The 22,284-nt window shown below is 39.0% G+C and overlaps 1 protein-coding gene across 4 annotated transcripts in view; it reads left to right on the forward strand.

The window, feature by feature from the left end:
* Window positions 1-22,284, forward strand: part of Ltbp1 (latent transforming growth factor beta binding protein 1) — a 400,428-nt gene that overhangs the window by 66,054 nt on the left and 312,090 nt on the right. The gene's annotated exons all lie outside the window — the stretch shown is intronic.

Consider the following 22,284-nt stretch of genomic DNA (forward strand, 5'->3'; position numbering starts at 1 on the left):
ACTGTTGACACTTGACACTATAAATCCAGTTTATGAGCTTGAAACTTCCTTGTTCTTGTAAGTATTAAATTCAATATTGATTTGAACCTTGACACTCTTGGCTCAAGGGTTCATGAAAAGCAAACAGGGTCGCTCATGCAAACTTTGATGATTAAAAAAAAAACTGTGTTCATATAATTCTAGAGTCATGTGGCTTAGTGGAGTTAACACTTCCTAAGATATGGAAGAAAGGTGTTATTTCTGTTAGTACCTCTGAATAGAATTAATCCTGGGTACTTGTCCCTTAGAAAGTTATTATTGCGGCAGAGTAGAAAATAGAACAAGAGTTAGGGCCAGTTTTTTTTTCCCCACCTTTCTGGAATTTTCTTCTGATGTACACCATAAAGTTTTATATCTTCAAAAGCTCACTGCTCTGTTCAAGTTACCCAGAAGAGTAGTTACAGCTCTATCTTGAACCAGGCTTCTTGACCTCTTACTCTATGCTCTCCACATTTTTTTTTTTACTATCAGTATATAATGATAAGCATACATGCACACTTACGCACACACCAAAAACAATCCATCCAAGTTTTGAGATTATTATTTTGTGTGTATGCTGATACTGGGGTTTGAACTCAGGGCCAGGGCTCTCTCCTTTAACTTTTTTGTTCATGGCTAGTACTCTGCTACCACTTGAGCCACAGTTCTACTTCTTGTTTTTTTTCTTGTTTTGTTAACTGGAGATAAGTGTAGTCTGGATTGATCTGCCTAGGCTGCCTCCCAGACTCCATCCTTAGCTCTCGGCCTCCTGAGTAGCTAAGATTACATCATCAGTACCCAGCTTGAAGAGTATTTTTTCCCCCTGGTCCTGGGACTTGAACTCAGGGTCTTGGCACTGTCCTATACTCAAGGCTAGCACCTCTACCATTTGAGCTACTTCTGTTTGTTGTTTGTTTGTTTCTCTTCTGAGTAGTTTATTGGAGATAAGAGTCTCACAGACTTTCCTGCCCCTGGCTGCCTTCAAACTGCAATCCTCAGATCTCAGCCTCCTGAGTAGTTAGGATTATAGACATGAGCCACCACGCTTGGCTTGAAGAGTATTTGTGAAGCCGAAAATACAAATAAAAAGTGGAATGGCGTTTAAAAAAATGTAGTTGCTTTAAGATTCCCTTAAAATATCTTTCGTTTCAGGCCGGGAAAGTGGCTCAGGGGTAGAGTGCTTGCCTTGCATGCATGAGGCCCTGGGTTCAATTCCTCAGCACCACATAAGCAGAAAAAGCCTGGAGTGGTGCTGTGGCTCAAGTGGTAGAGCACTAGCCTTGAGCTGAAGAGCTGAGGGACAGTGCCCAGGCCCAGAGTTCAGGCCCACGACTGACAAAAAAACAAAACAAAACAAACAAACAAAAAATATCTTTCGTTTCATCTAGGAACAAGGCAACCTTGTGAATAAGTTACTAGTGTCAAAAGGCACCTTCCCCCCACCCCCCAGCTTCTGCCACAGATACAAGGATTTATTTTTGAGAAGAAGATTTCTCATTTCAGGGTGTGCTTTGACAAGGCATTAGTTTTACTGCTTTCCCAGCTCTGCCTTTTCTTTCTTCGCCTGATGTTGGTGTCTTGCCAAGAGCTTGTATTGCAGACTTGATGGACAGAGTCTAAAGTGAGATATCATTCTTTCTTAATTTCTTCGGAGCCTCCTTATGCAGCAGCTAATCCTTCCTAATTACATTTCTAGGAAGGATGTTCTTAACTGAAACAGGAAGATGACATAGACATTTCGAGGCGATTAGGAGACACTTTAAGAAAAGAAATTCTAAAGGAAGTGTTCTTCTATTCCTATTTCTCACTCCCTGGGCAAAACACCCTCTCCCCCACCACTCCACTTTTTGAACCTCTTTTCTCTCTATTCATCTTTTATTCCAATCGCTTCTATTTATCTCCTGGATTAACTAAGCTATTTTGAAGGAGAAATCACAAACACACACACACACACACACATCCTAAGAAACTAATTTCCTTGTAACAAGGCAAACATTTCACAACTTAGTTGCCCTGCTGTTTTGAAACATGACCCGTGCATGTAAATATTTGGGAAATTTAGTGTGCATTTTAGGAATATCTTCCATGAGGCCGAAATATGTTGTAATCTGCCTGATTAATTTATCAGTATGCTTCTTTATGTCAGTTTTAATCAATAAAAATCACTGCTTTTTAGGTGAATGTAGATTTATTAGTCTGGTTTTTTTATTATTTGTGATTTTTAATGTTTTAAACAAGGAAGCATGATTGCTTTCTCCTTTTGTAAATCATTCTTTGTTTTTTCTTGTTGGTCATGGGGCTTGAACTCAGGCCTGGGTACTGTCCCTGAGCTTTTTCACTCAAGGTGAGTGCTCTACCACTTTGAGCCACAGCTCCACTTCTGGTTTTCTGATAGTTAATTGGAGATGAGTCTCATGGACTTTTCTCCCCAGGCTGGCTTTGAATTGTGATCCTCAGATCTTCGGCTCTTGAGTAGCTAGGATTACAGGCGTAAGCCCCTGGTGCCTGGCTTCATTCTATTTTTTATTATATATTCTTACAATTGTTTTTATTTGTAAAAACGCTTTTCATACTGAAGATCCTTCTTATCAAAACTTTGAAGATATTTTTCAAGAAAGGGACTTATCTGTAGATAGAACATTATTAGTACTTATTGATTGGCCTTTTTGTACCCAACATGGGAAGAAACTTCTCAAATTGTATGTTATTTTATTTTTTGACCATACTATGTTTGAACTCAGGGCCTGATGCTTGCCCAGCTTGCTTGCTGGGCTCCATTTCAAGTCCTGCCTTTTGCTCATTATTTTGGAAGGTGGAGTCTCAAAGATTTTTCTTCCCCAACTGTTCGAACTGTAATCCTTAGGATCTCAGCCTCCTGAGTAGCCAGGGTAATAGGTATGCTTTGCTTAAATTATACTTTTGAAACTCCCTACTGGTCTATGAGGCCATGACTTGTATCTATCACTCATTGAGTGCACCATTTGTTTCAGACTTTTTCTGTCTTCTCGGAGAGTGAGTGATGTATGCAGACCTAAATCTTTGGGCACTGCTTGAGCCACCATAACTTCCCAATTCTAGAAAGTTCTTGGTACACTTCTAATTGTTGCCTCATCTCTGGCTCACTGTGATGAGTCTCAGACCTTTCCTCCACAACCTGAAGTTCCAGTGGACAAGAGTGGATTCCTCCATTCATTCCATCCAGAAATAATAATGAGTGCTAATCACATACTAGATAAGAAACTCCCAGTAGCAAGTCTAAAACAATTATGACTAAAACAATTACTTAACTGCCTAATTGATTATCAATGATAAATTTATAAACTATAAATTCCAGTGGAAAGCAATGACTAGAAAGTCTTGTTTGGGGACCAGAGCATCAGAGTAAGGGAAGAATTGTCAGCCTCAAGCAGAATGGTCCTGTTGCTGGAGGCCTGCTAGGTGATTAACCTCTTTAGGAGGAATTGAGGAAAAGCAAGAAATGAGGTTAGGTGGGGAGGTCCAGATTATGGAGATCCTTGACAATCAGGTAGAGAAACTTCGGAGGAGGGGCCTGAGAGCCACAGAATGACAACTTGAAGAGCCACTAAAGGAAAAGCACACCTCTCCTGGGTGAAGCCAGGTCAGGCAGGGTTCTGTGCCAGGGAGGGAGGAAGGCCCCAGGTGGCTGGTGGGCAGATTTGAGAAAGGGCTTTTGGAAGGAGCTGCCTCTCACAGGAACTTCTAGACAGGAGAGGAAATCTAATTTCCTTTAGGACAGAAAGGATTCATATTACCAGTAAAGGAAACAATTCCTTTGGTACCAGGTTAAGGAGTTATGTGAAGTCTTTTAGACATTCATCTCTCACTCTCTAGATAAGTCCAATGGAATGGTAAAGTGGGGGTTCTCTTGAATGCCTTATTTTCCTTCTTCTCTTCTATCCCTGGATTCAAATAAAAAAAAAAAACCCAAATCAAAACCACATTCTTTTTCCTTCTGTGTTAATCAAAACATACTTGGCAGGAATTTATTGTCTCTTTTTTTTTCCCCTTCTGTCTCAGACATTCATCAGACTGATTTTCAACATTTTTTGATCTTTGATGACTGTATAGCTTTTGCTGTAACTGCTTCATAGTTACTTTATTTTTGCCCCCCCCCTCCTGATTTCTGTGCGTCCTCTCTTGTGTTTTATACTAATCTAAAAATGTTCCACTCAGGTATATTTCCTCTCCCTTGGTTGACAGAAACCTCTATCTTTCCTAATGTTTTCTGGTGAAATAGCAGTGAGCCAAGCATATTTACCCATATACACATACATATTACCACCCACATGTTGTTTACTCTCCAAATTTCTCTAGTTGGATTGTTTTTCTCATTAGTTATCATTACCTGAAATGAAAGCAACAATAAATTCTGGAATATAAATCACATTATTTACTGTATCATATTAAATATTCTCATAGAAAAGCAGTTTCTGTTTCAAATTTGTTTAATTTAGCTGTTTAATGGCTAACATTTCTTTTTTTTTTTTTTTGGTTGGTCGTGGGGCTTGAACTCTGGGCTGGGGCACTGTTGCTGCACTCTTCAGCTCAAGGGAGCGCTCTACCTCTTGAGCCACAGTGCCACTTCTGGTTTTCTAGTGATTTATTGGAGATAAGAGTCCAATGGAGTTTCCTGCCCAGGCTGGCTTTGAACCGTAATCCTCAGATCTCAGCCTCCTGAGTAGCTAGGATTATAGGCGTGAGCCACCAGCACCCGGCTTGGCTAACATTTCTAGGAAAGTTTTATTTTTTTTTAATGTATGTGTGATTTGCTTTGTGGAGTATTCATTCCTATAATGTTGACTTGTGTATCATCTTTATGTTCAAATTAATTTTAGGATGTTCATTGAAACAGTCACACAGCATTTTAATAAAATAACATTTATATTCATAAAAACATTTAGGATGTTCCTTAAAATTACTTCCTTTGGGAAGTCTTTGACAAATGATTTGAGACCTTCACTTTCACATCTTTTGTTGTTGAATGCATCTAATGTAAATACTCTTTAGTTTCAGTAAATGTCATACCTTGAATACACTTTTCCTTCTTTTTTCTTTTCGGTTATTTCTAAAGTGAGTTTTTTGGGTAAATAACTCCACTTGAAAAAATACAATTCTATTGTTACTATGAAGGTGTTATACAGAGGCGTTACCATTTCGTAAGTCAGATCTTCAGTACATTTCCTTTTTGGACAATGTCACCTCTTCCTTCGCTTTCTCCCAGTTTCCCCATCTCATCCCTGCCCACAGTTGCATACTTTATTTTCCACACAGTGTCTACTGAATACCATACCTGCATTTGCAATAGCTCTGTCTTTAAAGACAAAATATATGACTGTTGTTCCTTTGATTGATGTGAAGTCATATATTTGGCCCATTCAGTCAAAGTCTAACTCTGGTTTTGATGGGCCTGGAATGAATTACTGAAATGAGCCCCATACTGTATCACAGCCTGTGTGCGCCAGGCACCGTTCTGAGCTGTAGGCATAGCACGGGGGAAGATCTAACTAAGTTTTCAGCCTCACAGACTCCAATTGCTTCTAGATATTCTTAGGATGGGCAATCAGGTGAGAGAAGGCAAGAGATCAAAGCACGGTGCAAGAGTAGTTCCTAGATTTACAGTTTTTGTAGTTTTTGGAGAAAGACTTAAAGACTGAAACTAACCACTGAGCTAGGGAGAAGGAAGGACTTAAAAAAATTTTTTTTAAGTATGTGCAGTATTTTCCAGGAACAACAATTTTCCCAAGCTAACTGACTGCAGCTGGGAGATTTACCTTCCTTTTGCATGAAGACGCTGCGTCTCGTGTCTAAGAACACATGCGCACTGGAAAACAGGGCAACATTGTGGTGCCATCTGTCTTAAAAATGAATGACTTTTTATTGTCTGCTTTATAGAAGTTCCCAGACAACTAAAATATTTCAACTAGCTATTTTGCATAAGGACAAGTTGAGCGGGAGGAAGCCTTTAAAGTTGTATTTCAAAGGGCCTCAGGAGTTGTCTGTGTGCCGTGAGGAGACTGCTTTCTATAAATCTCTCTTGTGGATCTTGCGGAGTTGCTGCTTTGCTTCCTCCCAACATCTCCCGGGAACTCCTCTGTCATCTTCTGTCCTCTTCAGGCTTGGGGTTACCTTTCAGGGCATGTTTCTCTCAGGTCCTTATTTCAGCATTTTACTTTCTCCCTTAACAGTGTTCTGACTTGTTTTTAAGGGGTTGGCAGCATGGATGCACAAATTGATAGGGTTAGAAGACACCATAATATTTGAGAGGTGGTAGCTCTGTGTGTGTGTGTGTGTGTGTGAGTGTGTGTGTGTGTGTGTGTGTGTGTGTATACTGGGGCCTGCGCTCAGAAACCTGAACGGTTTCCGCTCAAGATTGGCAATCTACCAATCTCAATATACATTGAGATGCTCTGAAAAAATTTTGTTCGTCTTAACACAGTCCTACTTCAGGCTTTTTGCTGGTTAATTGGAGATAAGAGTCTTATAGACCTTTCTGCCCGGGCTGACTTTGAACCTTGATCTTCAAAGCTCAGCTTCTTGAGAAATTAGGATTACAAGCATGAGCCACTGGTGCCTTCTTTTGCTTCCCCTTTCCTTTTCTCCCCTGCCTTCCATTCTGCTCCCCCTCTTCCCCTTTTTGGCAGTTCTGGGGCTTGAACTCAGGGCCTGGGTGCTGTCTCTGAGCATCTTTTGCTCAAGGCTAGTGCTTTACCACTTGAGCTACAGCGCCACTTCTGGCTCTTTTTGAGTAGTTTATTGGAGATAAAGAGTCTTATGAGAACTTTCTTCTCTGGGCTGGCTCTGAGCCATGCTCCCAGATCTCAGCCTCCTGAATAGCTAGGATTACAGGTGTGAGCCACTGGTGCCTGGCTACTTTCCTTATTTCTTTCTTTCTTTTTCTTCCTTCCTTCCTTCCCTTCCTTCCTTCCTTCCTTCCTTCCTTCCTTCCTTCCTTCCTTCCTTCCTTCCTTCCTTCCTTCCTTCCTTCCTTCCTTCCCTTCCTTCCTTCCTTCCTTCCCTTCCTTCCTTCCTTCCCTTCCTTCCTTCCTTCCCTTCCTTCCTTCCCTTCCTTCCTTCCTTTCCTTCCTTCCTTCCTTCCCTTCCTTCCTTCCTTCTTTCCTTCCTTCCTTCCTTCCTTCTCTTCCTTCCTTTCCTTCCTTCCTTCCTTCCTCCCATCCTTTCTCTCTTTCTCTTTCTCTCTCTTTATTTCTTTCTTTTTCTTTTTCGGCTAACATTTATTTAGTTCTCAGATTGTCTCAGAGTAAATGAAAATGAGAATGAATATTGGAGATATTGGGAACCTATGAAAAAAGTTTTTGTTAGTATTAATATAATTAAGAAATTGGAAAGTTTAGATGTTTACAGCTAACAGTTAATGATGAAATCATCGATTTTTTCTTCCTTTTGCTTAACTGGATGCTACTTAAAGTTTTTGTAATATGAATGTATATAAACTACAGATTACCTTAATGCAGCTAAGCTATGGATGTTTGGATCCTGAAGTCCATACAGATTGGAAAATGGATTTAGTATTCCATTTCATGGTACAACGATGGCACATTTTCAAAGGAATTCCTCTCTTGTCTGGATACCATAACACACACGCAACTGTAGTTTGCTTGCTTTATTATATACATAACACATAGAATGGTTTGAAGTTGTTTTTTTCCCTTTAGAGGCACACTGACTGGAGTGGATTAAATGTAGGGTTTGCAATGGCAGCTGGTAAACAGCACGTTGGGATTCCTACCTTCTCTTAACAGAAAAACGGTCATGAGGGCTAATGGACATATACCTGATATACAAACATTCATACCAACCAACTGGGAAATCGGCTTGAATAAAAAAATATATAGACACTACTTGAACATTTACGATTATACCACTGGGCAGCAGGTGGCAAACTTTGCTTTTCAATGTTGCTCGGTTTTATTTTTGTACCACAGGATGCCAAAATTTGAAGAGGGTGGTTTGAGTCCACTGGAATATGTCACTTCTTGGCAATGTAGCCTTGAGCCTCCTCCTTTGCTCATTGTGTGGACTTGGCTTTCTTTGGATGCTGCAGCCGACCTTTACTTCCCCTTGTTGCAGAGGGATGGATAGGAACTGATTCATATGAGCAATGCTTTATTCTCTTGTGACTTTTTAGCAACATGTTCCTAATGGAGAAAATAAATTAGAAACAACTGAGTGTTTTAGGATGGTCTCTGGGTGATTTGTAAAGGTTTGGTTGTGCAGTTTTGCTTTATACTGAGCACTAATATATATCTATTTATGTATATGTATATATATCTTATTTTGAAATAAAAATCATGGCAAACTGGCTTAGTGCCAGTGAAACAAAACTGAACAGAGTTCTATGAAAATATGTTTGAAAAACTAGAGAAGAAAATATATTTCATGGCCAGAATTAGAAACTTGTTTCCCAATACTATGTTTTATTTTTCTCAAGATTTTATTTTGATTTTCAAAATTTTATGCTAGAATAATGCCAGCACAGACAAGAGCAATACTCTAAGCCCTAGGATTTGAACCTTAAGTCTTCAATAGACAAATAAGCTTAAAGAGAAGTGTGTTGGTGAGCTAGGCACTGTAATATTTTATATTAAAAACCAATTTTTGGATTTCTATTCTATGTAGTGTGAAAAATAGAAAGTGTAGAGTATAATGGAGAAGCATTTCAAGCTCTATAAACATTTGAGTGTACAAATTTTGAACCCCTGCTATGTACTTAATTATGTTTCTTAGGCCTTTGTTAGAACTGAGTTCACATGGAACATATTTTGTTTCTTCTTTTTTAATGCTCTTCTTCCACTTTGTTTCTATTTCAGCCTTTTGCATTTTAATTTTTCTTCTTTGAACATATCCATCAATAGATGCAGAACATATAACACAGTTTAAAGATAATAATAACCCCCCCCCCCAAATTCTTATACCTAACTGAGAATATAAATAACTTGTCCTTTTCCTTGAAACTTGCTATGTGGTCTTCTCCCATCCCATTATCTTCACCTTCTCACTCTCCCCTGAGTTATTCATGTCATTCATTTCCTGCTTTTATTTATAGCATTGCTATATATTTTTTGGTATTTCAGTGCAATGAGCTACAGTATTTTAGTTAGCCAGGTTTTGACTCCTAATGAAAGATTCTATCGCTTGTGTTTGTTTGTTTGTTTATTTATTTATTTATTTTGGTGGTTGTGGGGCCTGAACTCTGGGCCTGGGCGCTGTCCCTCAGCAGCTCTTCAGCTCAAGGCTAGCACTCTACCAACTTGAGCCACAGCACCACTTCCAGCTTTTTTCTGCTTATGTGGTGCTGAGGAATCGAACCCAGGTCCTCATGCATGCAAGGCAAGCACTCTACCACTGAGCCACCTTCCCAGGCACTGCTTGTATTTTCAAAATTTTTTATTTTGTTTTATTGTAAGGGTGATATACAGAGGGGTTACAATTATATAAGTAAGGTAATGAGTACATTTCTTGTTGAGCATTATTACTCCCTCTCTCATTTTCTTCTACTTTCCCTTCCCTCTCCTGGCTCCTCCCCAAGTTGTAAAGTTCATTTCCAGCCTAGTGTTTTGTGAGTATCGCTGTTGCATTGGTTCACCCTTTGTCCATTGTCTCACCATTTTGTTATTCCCCTTCCCTTCCCCAAATCAGATGACCATGTATACAAGATACAGGGTACCAATATCAAAAACAGTGACAAGGGATAAACCAAAGAAAAAACAAAAAACAAAACAAAAGCCAAAGGAAAAAAAGGAATAACTTCACACAGTACATTAAAAACAAAAAACAAACAAAAAACAAGTCTCTTGTTTTCATATCTTGGAGTTCATTTCAATTTTATATGGTCATATGTACATAGCTATTGAGCTATTCTGATCCTCTGCTAGGACTATTCTAGACGTATGCTAATTGTAACAAATTAGGGAAACTATGGGACCTAAGTTTCTTTGGGCCTGTCTTACTTCAGTTCATATGATTTTTTCCAAATCTTTTCATTTCCTTAAAAATGAAGCAATGTCATTCTTTCTGATGGAAGCATAGAATTCCATTGTGTGTGTGTGTGTGTGTGTGTGTGTGTGTGTGTGTGTGTGTGTGTGTGTGTGTATCACATTTTCTTTCCCATTCTTTTACTGAGGGGGTATCTGGATTGGTTTCATATCTTAGCTATGGTAAATAATGCTGCAATGAACATAGTTGTGCTGGTAGCTTTAATGTGGCCTTGTTTGTGATCATTTGGGTAAATGCCCAGGAGTAGGATTGCTGGATCATAGGGGAGCTCCTATATTTAGTCTTTTGAGGAACCTCCATATTGCTTTCCAAAGTGTTTGAACCAATTTACATTCCCACCAACAGTGTAATACCATTCCCTTCTGGCCACTTCCCCACCAGCATCTATTATTTGTTTTCTTGATAATGGTCATTCTAACTGGAGTGAGATGGAACCTCACTGTGGTTTTGATTTGCATTTCTTTTATAGCCACAGATGTTGAATATTTCTTCATGTGTCTATTGGCTATTCTTATTTCCCCTCCAGAGAAGATTCTTTTTAATTCTTTAGCCTAATTATTAATGGGGTGGCTGTTTCTTTGAGGATTTGTTATTGGGAGGTTTAATTTTTTGAGCTCTAGGCATATTTTAGATATGAGGCCCTTGTCTGTTGTATGGCTAGTGAAGATCTCCCAATGTGTGGACTTTCTATTTATCCTGCTAGCTATGTCCTTTCCCATGCAGAAGCTCTGCAGTTCAGTGCAGTGCCATTTATCCAGCCTTTCTTTGATTTGTTGTGTTTCTGGATCTCTATTTAGGAAGTTTTGACCTGTGTCAAGGAACCCTGGTGTTTCCCCTATCCCTTCCTGTAATATTTCCAGGGTCTCTGCTCTTACCTTGAGGGCTTTGATCCATTTGGAGTTGATTCTGGTGCAGGGTGATATATAAGGGTCTTTCAGTTTTCTACACCTGTATAGACAGTTCTGCTAGTACCATTGTTGAGGAGGCTATCTTACATCTGTCTGATACTTTTGGCTCCCTTATCAAAGATTAGGTGGCCATAGGTATGTGGGATCATGTCTGGGTCTTCAATTCTATTTCATTGGTCCTCAGGCCTGTTCATGTGCCAGTACCAATCTGTTTTTGTAACTACAGCTTTATAATAGAGTTTGAAGTTTGGTATTGATATTCCTCCAGCACTGTTTTTCCTGCTAAGGATTGTTTTGGCTATTGAGGGTCTTCTATTATTCCATTTGAATATTTGGATTGCTTCTTTTATTTCATTACAGAATGTTGTTGGGATATTGACGGGTATTGCATTAAATTTGTAGATAGCTTTGGGCAGTATTTTCATTTTTACAATGTTAATCTTCCTAATTGGGGAGCCTGGGAGGTTTTTCCACTTCCTTAGTTCTCCTTTAATTTCCTTTTTAAAAATTTTCTTCATAGAGGTCCTTTACCTCTTTGGTTAATTCCTAGGTTTTTTTTTTTTTTTTTTTTTTTTGAGGCTATTTCAAAAGGCGTTGCTTTTCTGATTTCAGCCACGCTCTTCTCATTGTTGACATACAGAAATGCTATTGATTTTTGTGGGTTAATTTCATACACTGCTACATTGCCAAAGTTTTGGATCAGCTGGAGTAACTAGGGAGTAACAGGATCATGTCATCTGCAAAGAGGAAGAGTTTTACTTCTTCTTTCTCTATTTGGGTCTCCTTTATGTTTGTCTCTTGCCGTATTGCTTAGGCTAGGAATTCCAATATTGTATTGAAGAGGAGTGGAGAGAGTGGACATCCTTGTCTTGTTCCTGATTTTAGAGGAAACAGTTTTAACTTTTCACTATTAAGTATGATGCTGGCTGTGGGTTAGTTATATACAGCATTTATTATATTGAAGAATGTTCTTAATTTCTTTAGAGCTTTCATCATAAAGAGGTGTTGGATCTTGTCAAATTTTTTTTCTACATCTGTTGAGATTATTATGTGATTCTTGTCCTTGTTCCTATGGATATGTTGAAATACATTAATTGACTTTGCATGCCTGGAATGAATCCTGTTGGGTCACAGTATATGAATTTTTGATTAGTTATTGAAGTTGTTTGGCCAGAATTTTATTGAGAAGTTTTACATCGATGTTCATCAAAGAAATGGGCCTATAGTTCTCTTTCTTTGCTGGGCCCTTCTCTGGTTTTGGGATGAAAGTTATGCTGGCCCATAGAATGAGTTTGGTAGTGATCTTTCACTTTCAATTTCACTGAAGAGTTGGAGGACTATTGGAGTGAGTTCTCCTTTGCAAGCCTTATAGAATTTGGCTGTGAATGCATCTAGCCCTAGGCTTTTCTTGGATGAGAGGTCTTTTATTGCCTCCTTTGATTGTATTATTCAGAGACTTGCTTCATCTATGACAGTGATAGTGGCTCTCAAGCCTGAGCCTGGATTAGAATCACTTGGGAGGGGGGTACCCTGAACTGGGTTTGCTATACCCCATTTGTTTTGTGTTCAGTTTTGGGGGTGATGCTGATACAGAGAGCCTGCATGATGTCCATGCTTCTGACTGAGGGACTACAATTTGAGAACTACTGTTTATCCCCATGCTGATGGCTGAATTCATGTGTCCTCACTTGCTTTCGCATCTTATTAATGTATTGTGTTTTCTTATCCTTTCTTCTACTGACAGGTGTTGGGTCATTTCTATTATTTTTGTTCTGATAACAGTGTGGTGAACTTTTTAATACAAGCCTTCTGTTTCACCTTTTAAAATAGTTTTTATAGAATGGGATAAAAGTCTCAAAAGGGGTGTAGATAGGAACATCAAGGTGTTTTACTCATATTAAGGGCAAGTTTTAATTTTAAGAATACATACTGTGTTATGCAAAATGCTTTTCACTACAGGAAACTCTTGTTAGCCAAGTTGGAACACTTCATGTCTAGGGTAGTAAAATGGATGGTTTTCTTACTTTCTTTTTTTTAATTAAGTAGTTGTATAAAGGGGTTACAAATCCATATATCAGGTTATGAGTACAATGCAACTTGGATCAAAGTCACTCATTCCATCATTCTCTCCAACTATTCCCCCTCCCATCTCTACCCTCAAGTTAAGTAGTTCAAATTTTTACATAATGTACATTGAGTATAATTACTGTATTTCTCACCCCTCCTGCCTCCTGAATGTGTTTTCTTAATAAACCACATTGTTTGAAAAATTCTTCCCTATCTTGTTGCTATTATAGTTTTATTATAGTCTCCTAAAGCTTTTCCTTTCACATTTCCTTTAATGCACCTGGAATTGATTTTGAGTATGGTATGATTTTATTTTACATATTATTGTCTTAGCCCTGTTTATTGAATAATTTTCCATCCACCAAAAGGAAACCCCAAAGGTCTATGCTATAGTTGTTGTATGCATGTTGCTGGGTATGTTTGGTCAATTTCTGAGTTCTTTATCCTGTTGTATTATTGATCTTTCTTAATCTTTTTTTTTTCTTTTCTTTTTTATTTTTTTATTTTATTGTAAAGATCCTGTACAGTGGGGTTACAGTTACACGAGTAAGGTAATGAATATATTTCTTGCCAGCATTGTTACCCCCTCCTTTGTTTTATGCTACTATCCCTTCCCTCCCCCACCTTCCCCCTCTCCTTCCCCCAGAAGTTGTAAAGTTCATTTCCAACATAGTATCTTGTTAGTATCATTGTTTCAATGGGCTATCCTATGTCCTTGTTTGAGTGGTTTGTTATTCCCCTTCCCCTCCTCAAATTAGATAAATGTATGTACAAGATCCAGGATACCAAAATCAAATACAGTAACAACAGGTGATATATCATAGGGGGAAAACATTCGAAAGAAACAAAAGAAAATCTAATAGTACATTAAAAACAATAACAACAAAGAAAAACCTCTTGTGTCTATAGCTTGGGGTTCATTTCATTTAGCATCACCATATATGGTCATATTTACATAGCTTTTGACCTTTTTTTCTGCTCATCTGATAAGATTATCCTACACATATACTAATTATTGTGAACAAGGGAAACCATAGAAACTATATTGGGGGAGGTCTGGCTTACTTCACTTAATATGATTTTTACCAAGTCTTTCCATTTCCTAACTGGGTGGTGTCATTCTTTCTGTTGGAGGCTTGGAATTCCATTCTACACACAGACACACAGACACAGACACACACACATTTTCTTGATTTTTTTTTTTTTTTTGGGGGGGGGGGTCCGATCGTGGGGCCTGAACTCTGGGCCTGGGCGCTGTTCTTCAGCTCTTCAGCTCAAGGCTAGCTCTCTACCACTTGAGCCACAGCGCCACTTCTGGTTGTTAATTAGAGATAAGAATCTCACTTAACTGCCCAGGCTGGCTTTGAACTGCGATCCTCAGATCTCAGCCTCCTGAGTAGCTAGGATTACAGGTGTGAGCCACTGGCATCTGGCTAGCTTTTTTTTTTTTTTTTTTTTTTTTAAGAAAACCCAATTGGAATTTTGACTGGAATTGCATTGAATCACTATACTGTTTTGAGGCATGCTTTTTAAAAAAACATCAAAACCTCCCATTCATAAATGTAATACATGGAGCTAGGTGTTAAGTGTTCTCTTTCCCACTTTGTAGAGGTAGGCTCGATCAGTGGTCAAGGGGATTTCGTTATGTGATGTCCACAGATGCATGCAACGTACTTTCGTTATCCTTGTCCCATCCACCACTCCCCCTTATCCCCCTCTCAAACCAATCTCAACACAAGTTTTCCCCCATTTGTAAAAGTTTATCTTCAAGTAGTTGTACAAAGTGCTTACAATTCAACCTGTCCATCTGTATGCACAGTGCATCTTGAACAGTGTCACCCTTCCATTGTTTGACACCATCTGTCCCAGCCAGTTACCTGGTTCCATTTTTACATTGAATATCATGACTGTGTATATGTATGACTGTATCTTGGCTATAATGACTGCATTCAATGGCTTTCAGTACAGTTCAGTAATTTCTTTCTTTTTGTGCTGGTATTAAGGCTTGAACTCCGGGCCTCCCACTCTCATTTCTTTTATTTTTGGATCACAAATGGTGCTTTACTACTTAAGCCACGGCTTATACCTGATTAAGTACTGCAAGAATCTCTCAGTTCTAGCTTTCCAGGCTGGCTTTGAACTTTGATCCTTGGGTCTGAGGCTCTAGAGTATCTAGGATGATAGATATGAGCCACTGGTGCTTGGCTTATTTAGTTATTTATTTTTCTCTTGGGGCTTGAACTCAGGGCCTGGGGGCTATCCCAGATCATTTTTGCTCAAGGCTAATGCTCTACTACTTTGAGCCACAGTGTCACTTCTGGTTTTCAGGTGGTTTAATTGGAGATAAGAGTCTCATGAACTTTACTGCCTAACCTGGCTTTGAACTGTGATCCTCAGATCTCAGCCTCTGAGTTACTAGGATTACAGGCATGAGCCACTGGTACTCTGCTTGGCTTATCTTTTAGCAATTAGATTGCATACATATCTTGTGAGATCTATTAGCTAGTAAACTTGATTGTAGTTGTAATGAAATCTTTTCTAATATTTTATGTTTAAACATGCTTTCTTAGAGAAATGAGGTTCTTAACGGAATAAGGATGGAATTTTAATAAACTTACTTAATCTAGTATATTGCATATTCCTTTGGCTTTTCTGTAGAGAATTATGCATAATGATGATAATTTTTTCAGTCTTTGTAGCTGTCATTTTTGTGTCTACTGCATTGGTTGGTACCTCTTGCTCAGTGTGAAGTGTTAGTACCAAAGTCATGAGCATGGTGGCTCATGTAATACGAGCTACTCACAGAGTAGACACAGAAGGATCTGAGGCCAGCCCTGGCAATGTTAGTGCCTGAACCAATCTTAAAACAAACTTAAGAGCAAAACGACTGGTGTCATGGCTCAAGTGGTAGAGTGCTTGTATTATAACACTGTGTGAGTTCAGTCCTAGAAATGTGCACATGGGCACACAGACACACAGACACACACACACACACACACACAAGACGAAAGGTAGTGATAGTAACATGGTCCCTTATTTGAAATAGAGTTTTGTTAGTCTTGTATTGTCAAAGATTACATTTGCTGTAGACTTTTACAGATTATCCTTTATTAAGTTAAAGAAGCCTCCGGTAAGCTTGCGAGGAGTAGCTATTACAGATGTTGAATGTGACAATTTGATCTGCTGGTTTGATCATATGGTTTCCTTTTATCTTTAATGTGGTGATTTGTATTAAAAGACTTGCTAATGTTGGAACAGTTGTGCATTCCCATAACCAAGTTCATTCGGCTTAGATGTCTCTTATCTTTCAGTGGATTTGATTTGCTCTGTAAGCAGGAGTGAGTATGGTATAGAATTTTGCTTCCTCACACTGTTTTGTTGTGAATTGGTATTAAGGCCATATTAGTTTAATAGAATGAGTCAAGGATATCCCTTCTCTCCTCCCTTCCTCCTTCTCTTCCTCTCTCCCAGCCTCCTTCGTCCCTTCCTTCTTAGCCCCCCTTCCCCAGTACAGAGTGCATCTCTATCCCTCTGACCCTTTCTCCCCCCTCCCCCACTCAAGGCCCACTCATGTTTGGTTTGTTGGCTAGGTTAGTGCTCTACCATTTGAGCAAATGCTTCCAGCCCATCTTTTGCTGCTTATTTGGAGCTGGAGTCTTGAGACTTTTCTGCCTGGTTTGTCTTTAAACCTTGATATTCCTGATTTTAGCCTCCTGAGTAGCTAATGTAACAGACATGTCATCCTTGTGTCATGTCAACCAGTGTCTGGTTTTGTTTCTTTCTTCAGAAAATTTTGTGTAATATGCTTTCATCAGAAAGGATGATGCTGCACCATTCATAAGGAAATAGACTTGGAAAGAATTATATTAGGCAATGTAAGCCAGACTCAAAGAAACATAGGTTGCATAGTTTTCCTTATTTGTAATAATTAGATTATGTCTATAAATCTACAAGTAAACATAATAGATGGTAAAAGAAAAAAAATTGCACTTGGACATGATAAATTAAATGGGACTCTGAACATTCATTCATTCACACAGTGAGACCAAAGAAGGATATTCTTCGGAGAGGATGACAAAGACTCAATAGCTACATGCTATTCAAGAAATGGAAACAAGAGGATTTTTGTTATTTTGCATTTTGTTTTCATTTCTGTTGCCTCTTTATTGGTGGTTTTGATTTCCATAGCTTTTGTCTTATATGTAAGTTTATTTGTTTGGGGGAGGGTAATGGAGAGCATAGAAATGGTGGGACAAAGAGTGAACAAATGCAGCAGTGACACTCATTAGACACTATGCTGAAAATAAACTATACAACTTGTAGTGGGGGGTCAGGAGGGAAAACACTGGGAGACAATGAGGGCAGAGATGACACTGTTCAAAAAGAAATGCACTCATTACCCGATCTAGGTAACTGTAACCCCTGTATATCACCTTAGTGATAAAAATAAGTAAATTAAAAAAAGAAAATTCTATGTAATATTGCTGAGTAGAACTCACTTATATTAAAACTTTATGAAAGTTTCTCTATAGGAAGTTTAATTTTTGTTGTTATTTTATTTGTACTTAGTCCCCTTCTTTTCTTGCCTTTCCTTTTTCTTTCTTGGCTTTTTTCTTTGTTTTCCTTGTATATTTTCTTCCCACTTTTTATTCCTCCTTTCTTCTTTACCAATGCAATCGGATTACATCTGAGTGATTGTCCCAGGAATTTTAGCACGTATATTTAAATCGACACAGGCAAATGCTATTCTATATTTTTACCTCTGACCTGACAACATAAGGACTTAAGATACTTGAACTCTGATTAGACTCAGAGTTGCGTGCTCCAAAACTTTTTAGCAGTTAAAAAATTCTCCTCGTAGAAAGTTAATATTACATAGTCAGTGTTTATTTGGATTTCCTCATATATTTACATTTTCTTTGTTTACTCTTCCTACTTGCTCTTTCGCCATCCTCTCTGGGACAATTTGTCTTAACAGTGCTCATTTTAACATCTCTTGTGGTGAGGTCTTTAGTGCTATTTCACTGAAGTTCCTGAGTGTATAATTGTAGCTTGACATCTTGCCCTCTTCTTCCCCTCCCCGGCCCCCAATATATTTTGAAGCCGTTACTCCACTGTCTTCTGACTTTTCTTGTTCTTTTAGTGACTAATGAACTGGTTCTCTTTGTTTTTCCCTTGAGGATAAATTAACTGTTGGTCTAATTCTTGTTTTGTTAAGGCAATCTCTCCTTTAGCCTTAAATTTTTTATCCTGCTGGGGCTTTATTGGACTCTGATGTGAGGATTCATATGTTTTATGCTTTTGGAAAATTCTTAGCCATATTTTTCTTGGACTGTGACACTTCCTAACTCTTTCTTTTGAGAAGTGTGATTAGACAGCCTTCATACCTTCTTTCTTCTCTTAGTGGCTTTTAATATCTCTCGTATTTCTTCTTTCTTGCCTTTATGCACTATGCTCAGACCAGTTTCTTTTAGGTTGTTCATTCTTTACCCAGCTCTGTTATTACTGTGGTTACCCTTTGAATTTCTCGTTACAAGTGATACTCATTTTTTGAATCTGTTCCTTTCTTTCTCAGACCTTATTAATCATACTTTTAACATCTACTTACACTTATGGAGTTTGTGTTCTGTATCTTATAAACCAGTCTAATCACCAGTTCCTGAACTGACTGTTTATTTGTTTCTTTCTGCTAACTCGGGCTGTTTTTTTTGTTCATTTTGAGATTTCTGATTGCGTGTATTTGTTGGAATTTCATGCTTGTCTAGAATTTATTTAGGTAGTTTTTAGGATTTTTCTCCTAATTGGTTTCATTTTTAAAATTAGCGTATATTAACAGCACATAGGATTTTTTTTCCCATACAAGCAGTGGTATTTCCACACATATATATTACATTCTCTGATCATTCTTTCCCCTGTTCCCATTACTTTCCCTTATCTAGTCATCTGAGAGCATTTGAAATTCCTGGGCTGAGAAGGTCTACCCATCTAGTCTCATTTTTCATTAAATGATTGTGGTCATTCAGGTGGTTTTTGTTTGAATGCCAGATCAGCACAAAGGGCACCTTCGTGGTGAAGACTGCTGACTTGAGTCATGTCATTGCTAGAGTTCAAGTTTACCCAGAACCCAAGTGAAGATGGTTACACCTCCTCAGGTTATCCCACTGTACAGTGATTGGTTCCGTGGTTCACTCATGAAAACTTCAGATGAGGATCTCTCTTCTGATCTTTTATTTTTTTTGTAAGAACCATGCTCCCCGTCCTGCACATGCACTCCCCCACCACCCCCGTAGAACACACTAAAGCCTGTAATCTAAGTGTCCAGAGATGGCAGAGGTCCCTCCAGTGAAAATCCCTCCTGTGCTGCCAGCTCATTTCCCTGGATTCATGCTCTCTGGCGCTTCTAGCTTCTGAGCCTCTCACTCTCCCCTCAGCTCAGCTGTCGTTTATCCAGCAATCTTAGTTGTTTTATCCTGGCAGATTTTCTCTGGGACATCTAATCCTCTGTTTAGTCAGAAGTAGAGATCTTAGATAATTTACTGTAAAGAGTTTTATTTCTCAGAAACAGAAGAGATTTGGAAGGTATACCATAAAGTTTCTTTGTGCTTCTAGGAACTCAAAGCAAGTTGAATAAGTAGACTCTCGGGTCTTTGGAGAAACTCAAACTTTCTTTACCTGATCACTATGTCCTTGGGAATCTTAATGAAAACCTGTAAGGGGGAGGGTGTGTCATCCAACTAAGTGACCACAGAACCCAGGAGATTCCTGGGAAGCATCTCTTATGTCTGTTCCTGGGCTTCTGTTCCCAGCATAGCTGCTAACCCTTGTGTCCCTAACTCTTCATTGTGCTCTCACAAGCATGGGCTTTTTTGTTGAGTAGTGATTAGTGTGTTCTGAGATTGTTAGCCTTCATGTGTCATAATCCACTCTTCCCTTTAAGGGTTTGATGAGGAAAAAAGGAAGTTTTCTTTATTATTACTCTGGGAGAGAGATAATAATTTGGGAGCAGGAAAAGAGGGAAAATATAGTGGTTACTTTGAATCTAGTAGCATTTGATGGGGAAAAACCCACAATTGTTCTTCTGGGGAGAAGTCACATGTGTATTTAAAACTGTGAATAGTTCTGTATTGATTTTGGAGTCCTGTAAAACTGTAAATAAAAATGATATTGTGTCTCTTTGGAGGGTGCTTCTTAGCTCAAGAATTTAATTTGTCATTGTTAATGCTCCATTTTAGGATCTAGAATCATCTCTTGTAATGATCACCTGTCACCTGGTATATTTTTTAATATACAAATTCTAACCCTAGACTTGTCTAGCTTATTGAGAGGTTATGGTAATGTTTGTGGAAGGTGATGATAACATAATCATAGGCAATCAGGGAAATAAATGCAGTTAAAATTTATAGCTTCATGTTATTTCTTTTTCTGGATTCTGGGTTGGAATTTGATAACCATCTGTTGGTTATATTATGGTCAATCGTGGAGTGATAATGGGTTTGGAAAGGCAAGTTCTGGGCAAGGGAAAGCTCTGATAATGGTTGTTTAGCATGGAGGTTTTAGATGACAAAGGCCGGGCTCTTTGTGTGATTGGGACTGGCACTACACACAAGATGAGGAAGTTGAGCAGGTGTAGAGACCTTGAGGATGGGGTGGCGTCAAGGAAAGGCTGGGTGAGAGAGGTCTAGAAAGATAGACTTTGATGCCCAGGAGTGCTTGGCAAAGGCCAAGTAAGCAGAATCCAGAGAAATCCATCACCTGGCATGGGGAACACATGACATAGGTTACTTGAAGGAATAGCATTGGGTTGGTGAGCCTGAGTACTGATTCTTGGAGGTAATGACTGGTATTGTGAGGACCTGCAGGTGGGGGTTGCTGCTCAGTTAAGAGGAATTCATGGGGCACAAGGATGGATGTAGACCCAGTGGGGTCTCCATGAGCAGTGGGGATTGGAGTCTCCAGCTCTGGAGAGAGCTGGCTTCCAATACCTGTGATGATTGGAGTCCATTCTTTGCTGTTAGGGCAGTCAGGTTCAGTGGATGGTCTGCGTATACACATACAGAATATTTCATTGTGATAATGGTAAGGGAGAGAAGCTTTGCAAGCAGGTGTTTTGGGGGGTTTCAAGAAACCTGATGTACCACTTCCTGCTCCATCAAAGGCCTTCTACAATATGGGCCCATTTGCTATCTACTTTTTCGTATCCTTCACTACTCTCCAGCGTAGGCTGAGCTGTGCCAATCCCCTGTGCTCTTTGTCCACTCCACACTTTGCGTTCTTGTCACCTCCCTTGAGAGTTGTAAGCACAACTCAATTCAAAAATCTCCCCAGCTCCACGAAATAGCTCACCTTTACTGGACGTGTACAATGTTTGCAATGTGTCAGGCATTTTTCAAACATGATCTTGATGGTGATGTTCAGATAATTGAATTACTGTCTAGCACAAGCATAGCGCAATCAGGACAGACCAGCCAGCTGCAGGATAGGGTATCTGCTGTCCTGGGGGTCATTCCTTGAATGCTGCTGCTTAATTGGAGGGAAGGCCAAGGGGGATGTGGCACAGGCCTCAGGGAAGTGTCTTTACCATCTCCTATGGAAAGCCTTTGCCAGTTTTAAAGTGGAAACACTGTAGTGGTACCTACCAGTGGATGACCGTAACTCCTCATAGCAATCCAACCATTTTTTTTTTTAATTTTAATTTTTATTTTTTGTGAACATACTGTACAGAGGGGTTACAATTACATGGGCAAGATAATGAGTACATTTCTTATCAAGCATTGCAGCCTCCTCCTTTGTTTACCCTTCACATCCCTTCCCAGCCTCCCCCGCCCCCTCACCCAATCCCCCCCTCCCCCGCACCAAAGTTGTAAAGTTTGTTTTCGACATGACAACTTGTACTTCTCATAGTTGCAACGGGTCCACCTGTATCCTTAAACAACTTGTTTTTCCCATCTCCTCCACAAATTATACCAGCATCAAATATAGTGAAAGCAGGGGTTATACTGTGGGGGAGGGACATACAAAGCAACAAAGAAATAATCTTATAAATGAGTTAGAAACAAATGCATGGAAGGAAAAAAACACTTAAATACATATCTAAGGGTTCATTTTCCTAACATCACATTATCTGACCTTTTCTGCTTGACTCATACATATACTAGATATTGCAAATAAGAGAAACCATGGGACCTATGTTTCTTTAATCCAACCATTTTATAATTTCTTTTTTTAAATTTTATTTTATTGTAAAGATGCTGTACAG

The sequence above is a fragment of the Dipodomys spectabilis genome, unplaced genomic scaffold (genome assembly GCF_019054845.1).
Source record: "Dipodomys spectabilis isolate Male_0828 unplaced genomic scaffold, ASM1905484v1 ptg000210l, whole genome shotgun sequence".
Lineage (NCBI taxonomy): Eukaryota > Metazoa > Chordata > Mammalia > Rodentia > Heteromyidae > Dipodomys > Dipodomys spectabilis.